General features: G+C 40.2%; 1 non-coding gene across 1 annotated transcript; it reads left to right on the plus strand.

The window, feature by feature from the left end:
- The first annotated feature begins 3,231 nt into the window (after positions 1–3,231).
- On the plus strand, positions 3,232–3,401 carry LOC115071990. The gene has a single exon (XR_003851052.1). It is a non-coding gene; the product is annotated as a U1 spliceosomal RNA (small nuclear RNA).
- Positions 3,402–19,203: the final 15,802 nt, after the last annotated feature.

Consider the following 19,203-nt stretch of genomic DNA (forward strand, 5'->3'; position numbering starts at 1 on the left):
CACCATGTCCCCTATTTAGGCCCAGGACAAATACCTGTTGGGTGTTTCCAAGGGATCCAACATCGTTCACACTGTTGTAGAATCAGAAACGAAGAACACAGCACCCTTTGTTACAGTCACCAGGTTCCTAGTGGCCAAAAACTCATACAACCTTACTCTTCCCAAGCTATTGGGGTTATAGAGACAAAAATCAAACATGGCGGCAAGAGAGTATCAAAGGATCAGCAACATAGAAAACTGGTGAGCCTCAATTTATCTCAAGCACACAAAGACCTGATACTACAGAAAAGCATTCAAAGTTATCAACTGGAAGACGCTAACAGGGGACTTCAAATCCCCCACCACCTTGGCTGGACTGATCATATCATACGCCTGTTTTTATTACATGTTTTAAAACCACTAGTGGCAAGGACTAATGTTTTGTATTCTGGCAATGACACCAGTTTCAAAACAAACTACACTATCACTGTGGACTGATAATGCATTGCATCATTTTAAATACTTTCAAAGTAGGGTGTTCAATTTTCAGAAGTTGCCTGATGATCTTGATAAGGAATTTTCAGATGTATCTCTTGTTCGATCAACAGCAAGCTTCTCGGTTATGATATATATATGCATATATATGAACCTAAGAATAAAAACCTCAGAATGGAAAAAATCACATATTGAGATTTGCAGCAACGATAGACTACTTCTGTTTATACATGTATTTTTGTAGACTATTTTTAAAATTCACCCTTGCAAAGTTAAAACTTTTCCATATTTCATTATCAACAGATAACCTTACAAAAGTAAAACTTTCCAAACTAGATTTTTTTTCTCTGATGCTTATTGCTTTGTTCTAGATCTATGCCATCTGTACAAAACCTCCAAGTAGGAGCTTGATTAGGTCCATGGGCACTCAGTAGCTGAATAAGAAATATATATATTCACATAGTATCCAACCATTTTTATGTAGAAGGAAAAAACGATATTGAAACTTAAAGTCATTAACTAGATCCCTGGTTTCAAATGCATATGTTTTCGACCCAAGTAAAAAAATGACAGAAACTTCCAGGCCAACTCCCTCTTGCAAGGAATTCAAACTGACAAGGCTTAAAATTGAAGTGTTTGATATGTGGTATGGGGAGGGACAGACATACAGAATTCGGAAGTCCTAGAATCTTCAATCAAGCCTCTTAGGACAAGGACTGGGTTGGCCTTAGGGCTTATTTACAATAGAACCCTCAGTACTCATAACTGACCCAGCACATAATAGGCAAAACAATTGGTTGACTGACAAGGTCAGAGATGAATGGTAACACTCACTAAGTACGGAAATTCTTAACATTTGAGAACCTCAAAGTATATATGAGGACAACTTTTAAGGTCAAGTGTCCAGAAGCTGAAGAGATGGCTCAGCAGTTAAGAACACTGACAGTTCTTGCAGAGGACCCAGGTTCACTTCCCAGCACCCACATGGCTGCTAACTGTCATCCTAACTCCAGTTCCAGGGACTTCCAACACCCTCTTCTGACCTCTGTGGACACTGCACAACAGGGGCGCACTGACATACATGTAGGCAATACACTCATACACATAAAAAAATAATAAACAAAATAAAAAATTTTTAAATGGTTAAGAGTTCTCTTTGAGACAGCAGTCTTTGAAGTGAGTACATATGGGGTGTGTGTGTGTGTGTGTGTGTGTGTGTGTGTGTGTGTATCCTTTGACTTAGTCTTTAGGAATAAAACACAGTCTCTTCCTGAAATATATTCATCATTTAACAGGTCAGACAAACAGAAACCCAATAGCAATGTAAGTGGGATGATAGCCAAATGCAAACACAGCAAGGACAGCTTTCTCTTCCTGCTTCTTGGAAATATAATCCTAGAGCTAGACTTAACTGAGATCCAGCTCGACTGCAGTTGCCATTCAGAGACCACTGGGAACATCCATAAGCAGTTTCAGTAAGAGTTAAGGAGATATCAAAGCAAAAAGGACTGAAGAATGAAGAGAAGGAAGTGACTGAGAGACTAGGTGTTCACACGAGGAAGTTAAAGAACCAAGAAAAGGGAAATATTTGGTAGTCCATGATTTAGGAGGCAGACGGACGTCTCCAGCACTAGTCTTAATGCAGTTTCTGTTTTGTCTTCCAAACCAGTAAGGAAAGAAATAAACAAGGACAAAGAAATAAATAGCTCAGAAAGGACGATACAAAAATAGGTATTAAACATAAAAACAGCTATAATTGAGGAGCTAAGTTATCCTGGGCTTTTTGAACATCTCATAAAATTTTCCCAACAATGTAATAAAGTGAGTGAGATTTTCAGAACAGCAACAGGAGCACAGACGGGTGAGGCTGTGAGCCCGCGCAAGGACAGAAGGACAGATTTCCACTAAAAGAAAGGACACTAAGACCATTAGTACTTTTAGGCCATTGATAAAATATTGGGAAGGAGTGAAAAGAAATTAACTTGCCATTAAAAAGATACTTTCAGGAGTTTTAAAGTTGAATTGGGGTTAGAAATCAATTTTTAGCCAATCCATGACGTAAAAAGACTTTACAGCAGTAGCAACAGGACCCAGAGGGGGACAAAGTCAATAATAAACTGAAGGTGTGAAGTAGGATGTAATTGAAATATTTGACTGTGAGCTCAGATAAAATGAGAGTTGTGATTATAAAAGGTGAGATGAGGGTTACAAAGATAAAAGATTCACACAGAGCTGAGCAGACACGAAGGTAAAAAAGAATGAACTACAGATGCTCCTTAGAAAAGAAAAATTCAGCATCCCATGTCAAAGAGACAGCATCATAATCCAAGCCATTCAGCTGAGTTACTAAATGACCAGAAGTGAGAGATGATGGTAAAAAGAAAGCCAAAGGGCCTATCACCAACATGTTAGTGCATTAGCGAAATGGAGCTTGCTATCTACCTGCGGGGATGGAATGAAGTAATGGAAGGGGACTGGTTAAATAGGAAGATCTATATAGAGTAAAATCACAAGGGAAGTTGGAAAAATGACTTGAAGATCAGTAAGTATTGATGGGGAAATGTATATAAACATATTAATAGTATGGATGATGGAAGGATGGTAGGTACAGAAGGAGCATACAGTCCGCAGTAACATGCATTGTCTTAAAACACCAAAATGAATGAGCCAGTGGTGCCGCAATTTATCAGCTTTCCCTAAATATATCATCTTAGATGATGAGAAGTTGGCAACAACAAATATTTGAAACTAGCCTAAATACTTACCTGCCAGGGGACATACCAGGATCACGAAGGTGGTTTTTCCACGGTGAGGCTCATCCATTGTGCTCTGGGTGTGCCAACCCCTACGATTTCCCCAAACGCAGGAAACTCGACTGCATAATTTGTGTGTGTGTGGGGAAGGGACTGCGTTTGCATGCTCCCCCAAATAAATAAATAAATAAATAAATAAATAAATAAATAAATAAATAAATAATGGATGGATGAATTAATCAATTAATTAATTAAAATAATAATAGCCTAGAAAAAAACAACAATAACAGCAAGGTAATAGCACTTAACTTCCTATGAGACTCATATGCTTTTTATGTGATTTTAATTTTATCCTCTATGTTTTTTATACTTCACAAATGTTTTACAATAAGCAAGTGTTGCTTTTGAAATGTGAAAAGTTAATGTCTTAAGGAAAATAATGTATCGCCCTACACTATGACCATAAAAGACTTTACACGTGGTAAGCATGCTGTGGAAGGTCTGAGAAAGAAATTTTAAAGGTACACACACACACACACACACACACACACACACACACACACACACATGCACACACCCAAGCTCGCATGCCTTTTCTGCAATTACTTGTGCTTATATGTATGTACAGACATGCATGTGTGTTTAGGTTGTAAACATAGGTATACAGAACAGAAACACATGCAAGTTAACTTCTAGAAAAAGAGTAAATTATCTTACAAGAATAACAGCAACAAATTCACCCTGGAAACCTGAGCTAAATTTTGGGATTTTTCTTTCAAATTTTGTTGGTGGTCATTTTTCATAAAGAAATAAATACATCCATATTTCTTGATACTATTAGTACAAAAAACAGATCTCCTGGGGCCTTCTAAATATAGTTGTTCCATCTCTCTCTGTTGACCTACACGCTGAGCACTGGGGCGCTGTTTCCCTCTGTGCTTTATTGGGAGTCCTGAATCATGGCACCCATTTCACTGACTGTCTGGATGCTGGTTTTTGGAAAAGCAAGTTCAGGTATACAGGATCACAGGGGATGCAGCCACAGAGTGCAGTCTCTCCTTATGGAAACAATTATGTGACCGATTCCATTTGGTTTGAAGAACCAGCCTATGGAAGGGAAAAAGGAAATCCTCCTTTGTTTCCAAGAGAATCCCTGAAAACAGAGCCTGGGAATATTGTCCAACCAGCTCAAGGTGCTCAGACCCACAAAGGGAGTCCGGATCAGTTCTACTTTCTGGTCCGTACAGAGCAGATAGTACTGTTTCTTCAACAAAGACTACTGCGTGTGTTAGTGTCAATAAATACTTTGATGGAGGCATATTTTCTAAATCAATAATTGACATCATCCATATGATTTTAAAAGTAAATAATTTTCAACAATAATGCATTCAGGAGCTGAGAAACACATACAAGGAACAGAGCAGAATCTCCAAATTTAGGAACATTTAGGGTCAGCCCTAAATATATGCCACACCTAAAGTATAGCATAAAGAAAATAAACATTTGTAGGTCTTCCCAAAACTGCTCTGCTAAGGTTTGCTAGGGTGGTTTCTCATAAAGTCACACATAAGGGAGGAAAGGTAGAAGTACAATCTTCAAGGAAAGTTACAATTAGATGCATTTCCTACTTTTGCACACTTCTACACACCATTTTTCAGAGATGCTGAAAGAAAACAGCTTTGTAAAATCATTGTGTGAACCATAATTATTTTCTCTATATCATTATCATTCAGTTGAAAGCCTCAGATTATTAATACCTCAACTTCTACTAGTGAATTCACGAGTCTGAGATTTTTCACCCTTTTTACATATGAACAAAAGCACTCCTTAGTCAAATTTTCACAAACCAACAGTAGTGATGAATTGAGGTTCTACTTAAGCTAGCACTATTGTCCATTACAGCACTGTGAGCTGCATCTTGATTTGCTCTGTCCCCCAGGTTGCCTTAGCAGCGTGGTCACAGAGGACAGCAGAGCACCATGAGAGCTAAGCCTCCCGCCCTACTCCCTGAGGTAAAGGTAAACCTTTTAGCCATACAAAGCCTCCTCCCTCAGCACAGTGCTGGGCATCTGGTGACAATACATCCTGAACTCTTGCTCCTGGGCCTTCTGAGGTAACACCCACTTCCCATCCTGCTTTACCCCAGTTATGCAGAAGGCCTAGGGATCTGAAAGGACTTGAAAAGAACAATGTTCCTTTGGGGAACCAGAGTAAAGCCCTTCCTGGCTACTGAGCTGATCCCCTCAGGATTTAACTCAAGTACAAAACAGTACCTTTTCTAGCTGTTTCCTTTTCTCTTGCCACCGTGTTTGGTCTAGACACATGTTGTGATGAGCCACAAACTGGCTTGTAATTATTATTTAGATGATTCCTCTCAAATTGTCTCTAATATTTGTCTCAAAAGCTGATATAGAAACATAAAGGCAGATAACTTAGAGGACAGAGACAAGGGTCCTAACTTGACCCCAGGACTGGAATTAAAAGTTGGCAACTGGGGCCTGGGGAGATGGTTCAGTGGGTGAGCTCACTGGCTGTGCAGTCATGAGCACCTGAGTTCAGATCCCCAGAACCACATAACATCCAGGCTTCCATGTGCACCTGTAATCCCAACACTGGGGCAGGCAGAGAGAAACAGGTGGACCTCTGGGGCTTGCTGGCTTCCAGCCTAGCCAAGAAAACTGCCAGTTCCAGATTCAATCAGACATCCTGTCTCTGGAGATAAGGTAGAGAGTGCAAGAGGAAGACACCAGGCATCCTCCTGCTGTAAACTCCATCTCTGTGCACGCACACATACTGCACAGGCACATGCTTTCACACACACACACACACACACACACACACACACAACTGGTTTTAAAAAAAGAGCTTGCAATTGAACTGCTTCTTAACATTGAAAGATGTCCTCAACCAAGAAGTTTGGGGTAAAGTAGACATTTTGAAGGTCACTTCTTGAGTTCAGCAAGGCAGATGTATTTGAAGCTGGTCCGCCGTTTTTCTTAATCTGCATTTCTAACTGCGTGTTCAACGCTTTGGCATCAGGGAAAAGCAGGAGATTCGAAAACAGACACTGGATTCCACCATAAAAGACGGGAAAAAATTCAAGGGGCATTTGCAAAGCAAATAAAAAAGCAGTTTGACAATATTTTCAGAAATGCAGGACACAAATATATAAACAAAACTGTCTCTCTTATTTTACCAGGCTATTTTCTGCCCCAAATCTCCAGGGCAAGGGTGAGACAGAAGTCCCTATAACTGTCCCCAGCATGAGTAGAGGAAAGCAAAGCATGACAGCTTCACTTTGTCAGGATCCAGGGATCAGTGTTCCTGCTCTAGATCCGCTTCATCACCGAAAGTTTTGTTCTTCCTTCTGAATGCCTCCTTGTATATTCCATTTTGTTTTTTAAGTCATTATTACTGATCTCCAGTTTTTTAAACTTTGAAATTCATGTATTCACTACTCAGGCCACAAGTAGTGGAAAATCATGATATTTCAGAGATGGAAATACATCAGTACAAGAAAAATGAGAGTCAAGGATGTCATAAGCCTCAAAACTTATGAGACAAAAGTATTCAAACAACAATTAATAAAACATAACATGGGGCTGGAGAGGTATCTCAGTAATTAAGAACACTGGTTGTTCTTGCAGAAGACCCAGGTTCGAATCCCAGCACCCACATGGCAGCTAACATCTGTCTGTAACTCCAGTTCCAGGGGGATCCAACAGGCTCTTCTGACCTCCGCGGGCATTGCACGACACGGGTGCACTTACGTACATGCAGGCGATATGTTCAGAAACATAAAATAAATAAAAATAAAAATTTTTCTTTTAAATAACGTGTTATACTCAATAAATTTTGTGGAAAAGTTCAAAAACAACAAAGCAAGGGAGACACGATATGCTGGGGTGGAAGTTAGTCTTCAGTGTTAAATCTAAGTAGGTATCATGGAGAAAATAGGTTCGAAAAAATGATTTGGTGGTAAAGGAGGTGAGCATGCCGATGTGAATGCTCTCGCTCCCTGGCAAGGAAAAAATGGAGACCATTGTGTCAAGAGCTAATGATCAAATTTGGAAAAAGGAGACGATAAAGTCAGCAACCCTGGTGAGTCTCTGTCACAGACGTCCCATGTGACTGCTTATAGCCGCTGAGATAGAAGTAGATCACAGTGGTCAGGAGACTGGAGTAGAGGCTAGTATAGTAATAATGGAGGCAAGAGAGGATGGTGGCTCAGGCCAAGGGCTGGCTGAGTGGTCCTCAGACCCAAATGCGCTAGAAAGACAGGAGCCGGTAATCTCATAACAGACTGGAAGTAATAACAGCTGGAGAAGGAAAAAGAAAGATAACAGGCTTTTTTGATCCTTAGCATTGGAAAGCTGCCATCGCCATCCAGAAAGATGGGGAAAATAGTGAACAGAGCAAGAGTAAAGTGGGAGGAAATTTGGAGCTTCAGTCTAGGTACGCTGAGTCTGAGATGTCTCCTAGATATGGAAATAGAGAGATCCTGTGAGCAATTGGATATAAGTAATTAAAGTTCTAGAGAAAGAAGTCCACAGAGATAAAATAAGGACTAGTGCAATTTGACATTTGTTTTCTTTGCCATTTGCAACTATTTGAAAACCCTAAGATCTATAATTAATACGTCCATATTTCAATTCCTTAATGTTATGAAATTTGAAAAGGAAAAGATGAAAAAGAAGGAAGGCAGACAGGCAAGAGATTGGTTGATTGATTTGTTGATTGATTGAGTGATTGAGCGATTGATTGTCTGACTATCTTGAGGTTTACAAGCTGAGAGCGTGAGTCCCTAGACTCAAGGTGCTCCACGTGGAGAGCACACACCTAAACAGTTTTGAGTCACATCCTAACAGCCCTCCACCTTGTTTTCCCACACACACTGTCTTTCAATATTTCCAAGTCATTCCTGGTAGATCTTCCATTAGAAATGGCTCATAACATTTTAACTTGAAGTTTATCTACCTCCAGCCTTTCAAATAATTAAATATTTAAATGCTCAGGGAAGCTGGCGTTTGTGAAGCAAGAATTCTTTTGCAATGCAAATTTTAACTCTTAATTTCTCTGCTGGGTAAAATAAGAGTTACAGGGATCGAGTTTGCTTCTGGTGCGTGTAAAATAGAATCCAGCCCCTATCATCCGGGTTGCGCGATGCCCACTGGGTATAGAAGTTGCCTCTCACAGAACCATCAAAGCCAAAAAGGGAAGAGGAGGGAGAGGGGAAGGCAATCAGGCACATTTTGCAAGCTGATTACTTGCCTACCCTTCAATATCAACCATTCTGTCAGAAAGCAGAACAAGCCCGGAGCTTTCTGAGACAATTTACAACTCCAGCAATCTCCAAAGTTGGGCAGGCCAGAGCTCACAGGTGAACCTCTGGGCAGCAGGCTTGTTTGCTAGACTTTCTGCCGCTGATGAGCCTCTTACCAGCTGCCCAGCAAGAAGCAAGAAAAGCAGTCAGAGCTGTTCACTAAACTGCAGCCCCCTGGCCTGCAGTGACCTCCTACCTGTGGGGGATCAGTGTGTTTACATCTGCTAGAAGAAGGGCTAATGGACGGGGCTGTATTTGCATCCACCTTTGCTACCCTTTCCCTGTATTTCTTACGTATTATCTTCCCATAATTTTTCTGCCATAAATTATTCCGTGGCAGGCAAATATTTCCCTAAGACTTTATTTACGAAAAGAAAACGAGAGAGAACTTTTCTCCCGAATTCAGGTTTGAGAACTCTTAAGTGCATACGTGTGAGCAAGTGCAGACAAAGAAGAAGAAAGGGTGGGCGGCTGCAGCGCCAGGATTCCACAGAGCCTCCTCACCGCTCTCTTCATCTGCATTAAATTGGTCATGACCTTCCAGGTGTCTTTAAGGTTGAAGTGTTTGCTGGACCATTTGGAGCTGAGCCTTCTGGTCCACGTGGCCCTCCTGACATCAAGAGGCAGCTTTTAAAAGAACAGAGGCACCTTGTCAGGGCTCGGGGGTCACTAATAGCCTGCCTTGGGCCCTCCAGTAGGTCATGTTCGGCTTCCTCATCCAACACAAAGGGAAAGGCGCAGGAGGCTGGGGAGGGTGGGGGATAATTATCATTCTGGTGTTTTTTTCCCCGAGGCCCCGGAGTTATGCTCCATGTCACTGTGTTAATGTGCCTGCAACCAGGGAGACACATAAAGCTCCTCTCAGCCCTGTTTATTAGCAAGATCCATTTGCAAAAGGCCCTTCTTTTGTGCTACAATATGAAAGTGCTTTGATGGCAAATAATTACAGCAGTCCTTTTGACATGAAGATCCACAGGCTGCCCTAGTTAAGCCAGTAATTAGCCTGTCCTCCTTTTTTTTATTATTATTATTGAGAAACTACAAATTATCCTCATATGTGCACCGGCCACTGCCTTTTCTCCCTTCTGTCCCTCAGCTCTCCGCGGCTCCCTCTCTCCTGCGTGCTCGCTTCTTTTCTCTCTCCCTCGGCTCCCTCAGCACTTTGGATAAGCAGCTGCACAGAAGCAAGATAAAGCTCGACCATCAAGATGATGAACAATCTGGATGAAGAGCCTTCGAGATGAACACAAAAGCTGGAGAAGTGCAGTTGATGTGGGCCTGGACAGCTGAAGAATGCGCGGCCTGGGGATGAATGGCCCTCATTTGTGAATATACAGATTTTCCATGCTGAATAAAACTGAGTGGAGGTCACAATAAATAAACTTTTTCCTCTTCTTCTTAAATAATAATTCAGGTTCCCGGCACCAAACAGCTGTAAATTGAAGGTTGTGCTTAGTTTTCTCAACTCTCAAAGGGGATAATTAAGCTAAGATCACATTGTTTGATATATTAGTGTAATGACGAGCTACTATATTCTGCTTGTTTCGAGTTATTTTAGTTTTCCTTTCCCATTATCTGTTTTTTTAATTACATTTCAAATACATTTTAAATGTAGGAACAGTGGTTCTGAAACAGAATTTGCCCTGTGTTTGGATCTATTTGAAATGTATTCATATAACATTTAATTAAAACAGCAACAGCCCCCTTTAGAAAATGTGTGGAGGTAGAAATATCTATATTATCTGACTAGTTCTGACATAATCTTGCCAAAAGGCGGACTCTTTTTCCTTATTGGTGCAAGATAATTAGACCATCATTAACCCCCTGAAACATCACTGTCAGTATTTCTTGGTGTTATAAAGTCAGGATTTGGGAAGATTTTCATAATTTTGTTTAAGATCACTGAAGAGGCAAAGATCAGTTCTGAAGTGCACTCAGCTTAGGAGATTTCTGAAAACCAGATTCTGTAAGACTACACTTTATAAAAGATCTCAGTCCAGGGGAGAAGCTGCAAACAGTGTCCCCTTGCACCCTTAACACTCACTCCCACTTGTGAAGTCTTGACAACAAAATGCCCCAAATACTGTTTTGTGTTTTACGAGTGTAGGCTAGATTGTTATTTTCTTCCAATACAATTTAAACTAAAAATACATTTGAAAAATCAGAATGTAAGGGGCTGGAGACATGGCTCAGTGCTTAAGAGCACTGGCTGCTCTTGCAGAGTACCTGGGTTCAAATCCCAGCACCCACATGGCAGCTGACAACCATCTGTAACTCCAGTTCCAGGAGATCCCACGCCCTCTTCTGACTTCCACGGGCATTGCATGACACACATGCAGGCAACAGACAAAGATAATGAAGAAAATTGTTTTTAAAGAATATATGAAGTAAACAAGAGAAGCAGCATATTCTGGAAAGTACTTTCCATTTGGTGTAGAGGGGAACATTTTATAATGTTCCTGATTTAAAAGTCAGTCAGCTGCTGAATGTTTTATGGCTGCTTTATTCATTTAATCAGTTGGTTGGCTATTTTTCTTTGACTGTTGCCACTACCACCACCTTTAGTCCCAGTCAGTAGTGGGCTTAACAATATTCACATTCAGGGAGGTCTCTACATTTGAACTGGCTATAAAAGACTTTATGGGCAGAGACCATGGAGAACCAGTGATGCTATTATGATCCACCACAGAAGAGTAACTTCTAAAAGTTCCTAGCGCTCGAGAGCTTTAATTCAAGAACAGCCTGTCCATTGCATGATAGAGAACCTCTGTTCCCTGTGTCTCTCCCAGTCAACTAAGAGGAACCAAATGTCCTGTCAGTGTATACAACCTAAGGCCACCAAAGCAAAGAGAATCAAGACCTACACTAAACAAAGACAAAGACGTCCTCAGTAATGAGTCTTGTCACAGACTGTACCTGGGGTGGGGGGAACCTCAGATTCTCCAAGCTTTGTTGCATCATAAACTGATTAGAGACAAAGGGAATTCATGTGGCAGTTCTCAAAGAATATCAACCACTGCTACTTCTTGCTGCCATTTTAACACTGGGCTTTAAGGGACCACATAGAAATGTTCCACAGGCTTTGACCAAGGAAGTTTGGCTGAGGAGTTTATGTGGGTCAAACGTGAACTCGTTTAATAAGCTCAAGGGCTGGAAGCCGGCCTATCTAAATACTCTGATGGCTATTTAGCATCTCTCTCACTTACCTTTCTTCTTAGGACTCATTAATTCCATCCACAAGTTACTGAGTGTCAGCTGTATCCTTGACACCTTTTCACACTGAGGAATCCAGCTGAGAAATACAAGTCAAATTCCTATGTTTATAAAACTTACATTTCAGTGGAAAGTAATAGATAGCAAACAAAGAAATGAATTAACTAAACATGTCAGAGAGTGATAAATGCTCCCAAGGAAAGACATGAAAGGAAGAAATAGATGTAGCTTATACAGGCTGGTCAGTGGGGACCAAACAAATAAGGTGACATTTGACCAGAGACCTAACTGAAGTAAAAAAGCCTCAAACACATGACTGAAGGAACTTTGCAGGTAAAGGGACTCCAAGGTCAAAGCCCCTGAGGGAAGAATATGTCGGGTGCCTGGTGTGGTCCTCAGTAAGAAAGAATTTTACAGGGAAGGAAGAGTGAAGGGGTGAAGGTCAGAGAAGGGTGAGAGAATACGGACGAGTGAGATCACATACACTACTCCCAAGCTGAAAACATCTGGGTAATTTATCCACACTGGCCTTAGATAATTTCTGTTGTCTGCTGTTCTTGCTATAATAAAGTTTATATATATGAGGAACTAAAAAGAATATTCCACTGTGGTGGGAAACTGACTGAATCACAGTAATTAGCTAATAAGAATATAACACAATTTAAAATGACTGCCGCAAACACAAACAATATACCCGTCTCTCCAAAAATTAGACAGAAGATTTGAACATACACCACCAAATAAAATAGGTAAATGGAAAAGCAATATAAGAAAAATTATTTAACATCATTCGCTATTAAAGAAATGCAAATTAATACTATGAGCTATCACTACATACCAATTAGAACTGGTCACATTAAAAGAAAGCAGATAATACACAAGCGTTAAAACATATGGAGCTGCCAGGGATGGTGGCGCACGCCTATAGTCCCAGCACTTGGGAGGCAGAGGCAGTCGGATCTCTGTGAGTTCAAGGCCAGCCTGGTCTACATAGTGGGTTCCAGGACAGCTGGGGCCACAGGGAGACCCTGTCTCAAAACACCAAAAAAAAAAAAAAAAATGGAGCAACTGGAGCCCTCATTCAATTCTAGTGGCAATACTATAAAGGCTAATCCTGGGTGTCGACTTGACTTGACCTGGGATTAACTCAAATGAAAGAGATCTTCCTGACTGGATCATTTGAAGCTGGAAGACCCACCTAAATGTGGGCATTACCTTCTGATGGCAGCTAGTATAAAAGGCCATGGCAGAAAGGAGCTCTTGCTTTTTGCGGCTTGCCTGCTCTCTCACTGGTGAGTTTCTCTCTCTGATGTAACCAGCTCATCGAATTCCAACATAGGCTGAAGACTAGCAGATCTCCTAGAATCCATCAAGCCTTCAGCACCAGATTGGGACTGCTGAGACATCCAGTCTCGTGAACTGAGCAGCTACAGGATTTTCAATCTCTCCAGTGGTGCAGCCATCATTGGACTACTCAGACTCTATCCTGTAAGCTAATCTAATATATACCTATACGTACATATTCATTCTACTAGCTCTGTTTTTTTGGAGAACCCTAATACAGAGCAGTGTGCTTTCAATTGCTGTGACAAAACACTCTGACCAGTACCAACTTGGTAAGGAAAGGGTTTATTTGACTTACATCTCCCAGGTCACAGTTCATCACTGAGGGAAACCAAGAAACTCAGGGCAGGCACCTGGAGCCAGGAACTGGAGCACAGGCCATAGAGGAATGCTGCTTACTGGCTTGCTCCCCTGGCCCATGCTCAGCCTGCTTTCTTATACAATACAGAATCACCTGCCCAGGGGTGGCAGTGGCCACAGTGGCCTGGGTCCTCCCACATCACTCATCAATCAAGAAAATACTCCACAGACATGGCCACAGGCCAGTTCAACGGAGGCAATTCCTTAATTGAGGCCCCCTCTGCCCAGGTGTGTCAAGTTGACACTAAAGCTATTCAGCACAAATGAAAAATGGTAAAATCTCTTTGGGAGATAATTTGGCAGTTTCTTATAAAGTTAAACTTGCCCTATGACCCAGTAATTACATATCCAAGGTAATTTCACACCTAAATCTTGTTACATGAACACACATAAACTTGTACACAAATATTTAAAGCACTTTCATTTGTAATCACTAAACTCTAGCAACCACCCAAATGTCCATAAGTGGCAAATGGACACACACATCACAATACATTGGTACAAGTCTGTACTCCTCAGAAACTCATGGGAATAAACAGCCACTGCTGCATGAAACAACATAAATGGAACTCAAAATGCTTTGCTATGCAGGAGCCAGACTCAAAAGCACAAACACTGAATGATCCCAGTCACATAGTGTTTTCAAAAAAGCAAAATTATTCAGTCAGTAATCTAATCTGTTGGGCTTCCACGGCCACAAGCAAGGGGAGGAAATTGACTATGAAGAGAAAAGAGAACATTTTTCTGGAGTGATGAGAATATTTTGTGTCTTAATTATTGTGAAGGTTACACGTTGCAAGAATTGGAGATATATAGCTAGATAGATGATAGATAGATGATAGATGATAGATAGATAGATAGATAGATAGATAGATAGATGATAGATAGATAGATGATAAGATAGATAGATAGATAGATACATAGATACATAGATACATAGATAGATAGATATGCCTTTTTGCATGAAGAGAATATTTTACTGAATAGAAGTTATGTCTAAAACTTTCTACTGCAATATTGATATATTTCAGATGAAAGAGGGATTCTAAAGATTATAATTGGTAAAATTTATTTCAGGATTCTTCATCTTGCCTCTGGAAAGAAAAATTGTTAAGTAGATTATTTCCACCAATAACATACCCTCACAAGTTGTGTGTGAAAGTGTATTTGTGGAGATATGGGGGCAGGGTGAGCACAACCCACAGTTCAGAACTCTTTTTCCTCCATCCCTGTCTCTCATCTCCAAATGTGAACATCTGGAGAAGGCAAAACTCACACTCCTGCTCCAACACAGTCTCTCGTGACACAGACAATCTATTGATCTTAAAAAATACAATCTCTTCCCTCTAATTTCCCTCATAGTGACCCATATCAAAGACCCAGTATCAAACCAGAGGCTTATTAAGCGCAATGATTTACAATACACTTGCACAGATATATGAATATGGTTTCTACTCTTAAAACCCCAGAATTCAATTAGGTAAAGGGAATATGTATATGAAAAGATAAAGCATAATGTAGGGCAAGATATAAAAGGTGTCATTTAATTGGTAAAAGCAATTACTGACATTCAAAATACAGATGTTCCACCTAAGAAAACAATTCCTATTATCATTCATTGGAAGCCTATTATCTGCCAAGTCCTTTGCAAGTATCATCCCATTTAATCTTCAAAACAGCTCTGAGATTTGAGTTGTTCTCCACTTACACATGTGGAAATGGACACCCATTCGTTGCCCCTCAGCCAGGATGTGAACTCATATGTACCAGATGGTAAATCTTGCTGGTTTAGCTGGGATGGTTGAGGAATAGTCTTGAAAGTGGTCCAAGTCTAGTTAGATTTCACAGGCAGGCTCTGGAGATCTGTAGAGGCAACACTGAGAGCCTGAATGATGGGAAACCCAAGACCGTTAGGAAGAAACGAAAGCAAAAACGTAATGACTATTTTGCAAATTTTATTAAATATAGTATGACATTCTCAAATATTTTATCATAAGTTTAGTGCATGAATAGCTGTCTTCTTTTTATTTATAGCTATTCTCTAAATCAAGTCAAAACATTTAAGAAATAGAGATCTTTCCTTCTGAAATGAGTTTTCCATGTTAGGAATATTCTTCTGGGAGGTGGAGGTGGGATTCCTTCAGATTGGCTTAGATGAGTTTATCCCTATTATGACCTTCTTAGCTCTCAAGTGATAGAGAAATGCAACAAGACCCAGCACGAATCACAAGCAATAGCATCTACACTCTGTTATCATAGACATAGAGTGCTAAACTAGGATATTTAAAGCCAAAATTATCAAATACAAGCTTACAACTATTCTTAAAGGACCTGAGGAGAAGGGCCTTCTTATATATACACACACGCATCCCACACTTATCTTAACCTCCTGATGCTCAGACACTTTTGAGGTAGGCAGTAAAAATTTTGAATGGGCATATATTGTAAACCAGTAAAATAATTTTTGATGTACCATCCACGAAACTTCAATTCCCTTAGTCAACTGACTAGTGTTTACTAAGAATCTTTAAAAAATTGCAGCTAGAAATAGTTTCAATTTTAGACTGTAACAGTGAGTTTTAGCATAAAAATAGACAGACAATACATAACCATGCTTCAGTACACTTCTCCTTATAAAATTAGGTGTCCCCTGGTCTACTGTGAGTGGTTTTTCTTGGTACTGACTATATACAGCAAAAGGCAGGACCTCAAACTTTTCAGAAGTTGCAACATCCAAAGATTCCACTCACTGCTCCAGCTCACAGACAGACATATTGTCGTCCATTCACATCTACAATGCCCTTATTCCCAGTGTGGTCTTTTTACTTGACCAGCACTTAAACTACCCATGGATTTCCATTAGCAGCTATGGCAAAAGCAGTGGATTTATTAACTCTTTTTCTTCACTCAATATCCTCCTTTATAGCAAAGTGTGTACTGGGAAACAGAACAAGATCAATAACCAAAATGGACAGGGAGCTGCACAAGGCGAGTTACTCTAGCCTTTCTAGTCCCTCATTTCATCGGGCATCATTTTGCTTAACTCCTCTTCCTATCCTACGCGCTTTGATTTTCACTTACTCCGACCCAAAACAATGCATGTTTGTTGGGCCCATAGTAAATCCGGGTCGATTGATTATGACTGGGTTGAAATACAATTACTCTCCAATAATGATAAACAAGCTTTAGTCTTCAAAGAAGGTTCTTTTCTCCTCCACCCAACCCCAAGATTCACCAAGTATATTGTCAATCAGAAACCGGTTTTAAAATTCTCCTCTGAATATTCTACTAGTTTACTTGGCATTTTTATCGGTGTTTATAGCTGTAAAGTAGTGATCTAATTAGTCAAGCCATCAGTGTTTCTTATGCTTAGTATTATGTAGACCACAAACTTTATAAATCTTTCTTAGAGCAAAATAAATAGTGATGACAACAGTGTCAAGCATCGGCATAACTGTTGAAGAGCTGTGTACAAACTGGACGAATATCAGCCCTGTTAATAGCTTTATCTGGATCATTTAACCGACCTCCCTTTGAAGGGTTCATGGGACCCAAAAAGAGCAATTGAGTGAATAGGCATTCCATATTTCCCTTTAGCAGTGGACTGTTCACAAGAGTGGACAGTACAAGAGACCCAAGCCTTCTGGCTGGTCTTTAATGTATTGTTTCCATAGAAAGAGGTTCCTTTTATTAGAACAGAATAAATATAATAAAACTCTACATCCACTCTATTGCAAAAGCTAAGGGAGCAGATGTCCCTGGACACACAGTCGTATACACCTGGCTCCTCATAGAGCTGTTTTAACTTTCCACTCCATAAGAGGAAAGATTTGTCTGATCAGCTTAGAACCCTACTTTTCAGCAGTTTCCCTGAACACAATTCCACAACTCTGAGGTCAGAACCCTTTTCTCAGGGTGATGAAAATTCCATTTGTTCAGCCTCTGGTTCAGATCTCACTACCTACCTACACACAGAAGCAGGGCATGTAATCTTATCTACCAGCCGCTCCTAGTCTTCTCGCTTCCAGTACCCAGAAAGGATTAAAATGAACAGCCCTGCGCACTGGTACTGAGTAATGGGCCTTCAAAAAACCAAAGTATTAGACAAATATATCAGCTATGAGATATAATCCCAAGGGCTAGTTCCACCATATCAGCATTTTTAACTTTCATTCGAAAGTGACTGGATGATAAGAGGGTACAATTCCTATTTTGAATTCAGGGTGAGAAGATCTTTTTAATAAAACTGTTTTGCTATGTAGCTATACATCATTTCTTACCAAAATGCAAAACAAGACCCATATCTTTTTTTCCTCTCTCTCTCCACAACATCTATAATGATAGATTTCCATTGTTTTTTGTGGTTTTTTTTTTTTTTCATTCCCTGGATGAATTTTTCAAGCCCAACTTTCCTTGCTGCTGTTGTTGATGGTACCAAAAGGTTTCAAGGAATACTTCACACAGAAAGCAGCTTGCAGACCCAGACAGAATGGGAAAGGAAGTTGTTTGGATGAATAATGAGAGCTGGGCCAGAGTCTCCCGTGGTGGCATGTGTGAGGCCAGATGAAAAGGACAGCATTCTGTGTGTTCAGAAGGCAGGCCTTTTTTTATTATCCTTGGCCTGTTGTTCCAGACCACTAATGAGTGGACATGCGTTACCATTCATTAGCACTTTTATGGCATTTTATATTTGCAGTGCACATTACAAACTGCATTTGTTAACCTCATGACATTCCTTGTGAGATCATCATCATCGATTCACTCTGACAGAGGAACACATCTTTACAGAATCTCTAGTATATGCACAACATTACAAAAGGAAAATTATATAGTCCTATATCTTCTAACAGAGACATCAAACAGGGTTTAGATAGAAGATACTTTCCTGCTCCTCCATGGCAACTCCAACTCCCAACTATTGCACAACTTGTCTGTTGCTAACTTCTGCAAGGTGGTTCAAACCCTCCTTGGTTCTATTACTTAATAACAAGACTTCTGTTTGTTGATTAATCTGGAAGTTACTTTTCTGATCCTTTTAGTTCTGGTCCTTTAGCATTGTGACATGCAGATGATCTTTCTACCATGAATGGAGAGGAAGCTGGGTCTGTTTTTCATCATCTTAGACAATGTGTAGTTCAGATCTTCTATATGCCTTGGTCTTTCTAAAGCATTCTATCTCTTCATCTTATATCCACTTGGTAACTGAAGTCATTTCTAAGTTTTCTTCTGGTCATGTCTATTGATAATATGGAAATCATGTATTTAGGTGTATGTCCCTGCATGTGTACCATACACCTGCAGGAGCCAGTGGAGGTCAGAAGAGGGCATTAGATCCCCTGGAGCTCAAGTTAAAAGCAGTTGTGAGCTGCCTCATATGGGTACTGGAAACCGAATCCAGGTGTACAAGAACAGCAAGTGTTCTTAACTGTTGAGCCATCTCTCCAGCCTCACTTAGTACATTTTTCAAGCTCATCATTTTTCCTCCTAGTTCTCTATGATTAAAAGGCAAACTTCACTGTGAAAACACAGTGATAGATTCCAGAATAGAATCAATGGCAGAACTATAGATCAGGCTTGGCCGAATCTTGGTCAGTTAGTCAATGTCACCTAAAAAGAGCTACCTGGTTTTTAAATAGTGCACACACACACACACACATACACACATAGTACACATTGTATGTGTGTGTATATATATATATTTGCATGCACATACGCATACACAATAAATAAATAAAT

Source organism: Nannospalax galili, unplaced genomic scaffold (genome assembly GCF_000622305.1).
Source record: "Nannospalax galili isolate Female #2095 unplaced genomic scaffold, S.galili_v1.0 scaffold20, whole genome shotgun sequence".
Lineage (NCBI taxonomy): Eukaryota > Metazoa > Chordata > Mammalia > Rodentia > Spalacidae > Nannospalax > Nannospalax galili.